Source organism: Gossypium arboreum, chromosome 7 (assembly GCF_025698485.1).
Source record: "Gossypium arboreum isolate Shixiya-1 chromosome 7, ASM2569848v2, whole genome shotgun sequence".
NCBI classification, from domain to species: domain Eukaryota; kingdom Viridiplantae; phylum Streptophyta; class Magnoliopsida; order Malvales; family Malvaceae; genus Gossypium; species Gossypium arboreum.
Genome location: NC_069076.1, coordinates 52,081,707 through 52,085,594, shown reverse-complemented (window position 1 = coordinate 52,085,594; position 3,888 = coordinate 52,081,707). Strand labels below are relative to the sequence as shown.

Here is a 3,888-nt window from a genome sequence, read left to right as displayed (position 1 = left end):
TAAACATGTATATCAAACACCAAGCTTGCATAATTCATTATCAAAGATCATAAAACTCAAGCATCCATCAATGGAAACTTTCAAAATCATCAACACTTTCAAAAATTGAAGCATGGGCTACCTAGAACTCAAAGCATCGATCACAAAAACGTAGAAATCATCAAAAACCAAGCAAAATACATACCTCAATCAAGCCAAATGTGTGCCGAATATCAAAAGCCCTAAATGGCTATCTTCTTCTTCTTATTTTTGGCTAGGATAAACTAAAATGATGATAATTTCATTTGTTTTTATCTAATATATCATTAATAATCTAATTACCATTTTAACCTTATTAAAACCATTTAAAAACACATAATATAAGGCCATTAATGTCCATTAACCTTATCAATGGCATAATAACATAATAAGGACCTCCCATTTAACAAGCCATAGCAATTTGACACTTTTAATTATTAGCACACAACTTTTGCATTTTACACGATTAAGTCTTTTTTACCGAATTGAGCTATTAAACGATAAAATTAGCTCACTAAATTGTAAACATATATAATCACATGCTGTAAACACCAAAACAATATTAAAAATAATTTTACGATCTCAGATTTGTGGTTCCGAAATCACTGTTTCGATTTGGCTAAAACCGGGCTATTACATTTCCGGTATAGTGCCATAGTCTCTTTCAACTATGGTCTTACTCGTTTGATTCGTGATGCCATAGCATATTTCAACTATGGTCTTACTCGTATTTCAACCAATGAACTCGATCATCACATATATATAATTACCAAAATCGCAATTAGATTAATTTAATTTAATTTACGAACTTACCTAAACAAAAACAGTTACGAGACAAAGCCAATGCATATTCTATTACTTTAGCTTTTCCACGATTCAAATCTGATTAGGTCGTTTATTGATCTAAATAATAATTTTTGTTCAATTAATTTATTCAAACATATAAAATAATTAAATTCAAGCTTATAACCCTTATAAATGTAAATTTTCAAATGTACCCTCAACATTTGACCCTTTTTGTAATTTAGTCCCTAAAACTGAAACTTACAATTTAATCACATTTAAGAAAAACCCATGCTATTCAATTTCTATATAGTCCCTAATCAACCCAAATTTATGAAATTTTCAAAATAATTCGATTTAATTTCACTACTTTCACAATTAAATCCTTAAACATTAAAATTACTAAAACTCACTTTACAAAATAGTTTTATTTATCAACCAAGCTTAATAATCTACCAAAAACTTCACAAACACCATAAACCCATGAATGGCATAATCTAAAATGTTTAACGATTTTACAAATTAGTCCCTGGGTTAGCTAGATTAAGCTAAAACGATCACAAAAACATAAAATTCATGAAAACGGGTGAAAAATACATACCATGCATGTGAAAGTAACCTTGGTCGAAAGCTTTGTTTAAGCTTCCATGGGGTTTCGGCCTTCTCCCCAAAAAGATGACAAAAATTTGGCTTTTTTGATCTTTTAATTTATGTTTTAATTTCATTTATTTATGTAATCACAAGTTTGCCCTCTACTATTTAATAAATTTTCATAAAACATATCACCTAAACTGTCCACTATCTAATAATTATGGATAAATTACCATACAAAGTCATTCAATTATGTTTCTATGCTCAATTAACCCATAATAATCAATAGTGATAACTTTTATCACTTTTACATCTTTTACGACTTAGTCCTTTTTCTTTAATTAACAATCAAATCACTAAAATTTTCAGACTAAATTTTATTATACTTATATTGTAAATCCTTAAATATTTAATAAAAATCTTTACAACCACAGTCTACAAAAACGAGGTCCCAAAACCTCATTTTCCAAAACCACTTGACTTTAGGGACAAACCACTTGTACCTAACTATTTGTTCACTTATTAAAAATAATTAAATCAAAATTAAATATATTGCTACATTTAACTCATAAATATTAAATAATAATATTTACATATTCACTTGTCAGATTTGTGGCCTCGAAACCACTATTTCCTACACCACTGAAAAATAGGTTGTTACAAGTGGTCTCTCTTCACTTTTGTCCAATATGAATTTAGTGGTGTGCATTCTCTGACCATCAGGTTATGCTCTTTCTTGCTTTCTTCAACCCAATCATTTTTCACAACAAATTCTAGGTTCAACTTCTTTTCAGGCTCAACTAAACCTTTCACGTTTCGAACAGTGATTGCATGGACTTGCTCTTTTGGGTTGGTTTCAATGTTAGTCGAAAAACTTTATTGTTGCCTTTCCGAAACCAATTTAGCAAGCTGACAAATCTGATTCTCGAGTCCTTGAATAGATGCTTGTTGATTCCTTAAAGTTGTCTCAATGTTTTGGAATCTAGTTTCTGACACTGAAATAAATTTCATTAACATATCTTCCATATTCGGCTTCTTTTCTTACTGATAAGGTTGTTGAAAACCCAAAAGGGGTTGTGACATTTGATTTCCTTGACCACCCCAAGAAAAATTTGGATGATTCCTCCATCCTAGATTATGATTATTGCTATAGGGATTATTCCGAGGTCTAGAATTGTTACCCATAATGTAACTTGCTCATACTTCGTGTTAGGACTGAAGGGTAAACATTTCGAATTGATCATCCCCGCTCCAATTGCATCATACTGCGTTACCAGATTCATCTGCTTAGCCATACTCAAACCATCAATTTTCTTACTCAGCGCTTCCACCTGACTTGCCAACATAGCAACTGCATCTATATTAAAAACATCAGTTGCCTTAGTAGACTTTATTCTCATAACTTGCCACTGATAGTTATTCCGCGTCATCTCCTCAATAAATTCTTGGGCTGTCACAGATGTCTTATTATTTAGTGTTCCACTAGCTACTTCATCAATTATCTGTCTAGTCGAGAGGTTCAAATTGTTGTAAATTATTTGAACTTGTAACCACAAAGGTAACCCATAATGAGGGCACCTTCTCAAAAGATCCTTAAATCTCTAAGGTGCATCATATAATGTCTCAAGCTCCATTTGAGCAAAAGAAGAGATTTCATTCCTCAACTTAGTTGTTTTGGCTGGTGGAAAATATTTTAACAAGAATTTCTTAGTCATCTAATCCCAAGTCATGATGAAATCCTATTCAAGTGAATTCAACCACTATTTTGCCTTGTTCCTCAACGAAAATAGGAACAACCGTAAGCATATGGCATCACTAGTAACATCATTAATATTGAATGTGTCATAGATCTCTAGAAAGTTAACTAAATGAGCATTCGGATCTTCATCTTGTAACTCATCAAACTGAACATACTGTTGCACCATTTGAATTGTGTTATGATTAATCTCAAAATTGTTTGCAACAACAGTTGGTCTGACGATACTCGATTTATCCCCAATCAAAATGGGCTTAGCATGGTCATACATAGTCTGAGGAGCAAGAGGTTGCTGATTACTAGGATTATCATCCTTCTCAATAGTAATGTCCTTTTGCTCTTAATCATTTATGAAAATCTGTTGACCTTACCTTGCTTCTCTAACTTCTTTTCGATTTCTATGAGCATTTTTTTCGATCTCACTATAAAAAATTAATAGTTCCAATGATTGCCTCTTGTCATAAACCTATAAGAACCGTAACAATTAAATTAAAAACAAAAATATTAAAATTAAAATTTAAAAATGGCTAAATTAATAGAAATAAAGTTTTCCTAATATTCTAGTCCCTGGCAACAATGCTAAAAACTTGATGCGTTGTGAACTAACTAAAAATTTGACTAAGCAAGTGCACCTATCAATTAATAGTATAGCTACGGTAAGCAAAGATATCGTTCCCACGAAGACTAAAAGTACTAGTAATTACAGTCTTTCTATTACTTAACTGAATAATTTGAGTGAT

At 31.3% G+C, this 3,888-nt stretch overlaps 1 non-coding gene across 1 annotated transcript; it reads left to right on the top strand.

The window, feature by feature from the left end:
• Positions 1-2,952: 2,952 nt before the first annotated feature.
• Positions 2,953-3,059, top strand: LOC128296236 (small nucleolar RNA R71). The gene has a single exon (XR_008286785.1). It is a non-coding gene; the product is annotated as a small nucleolar RNA R71 (small nucleolar RNA).
• Positions 3,060-3,888: the final 829 nt, after the last annotated feature.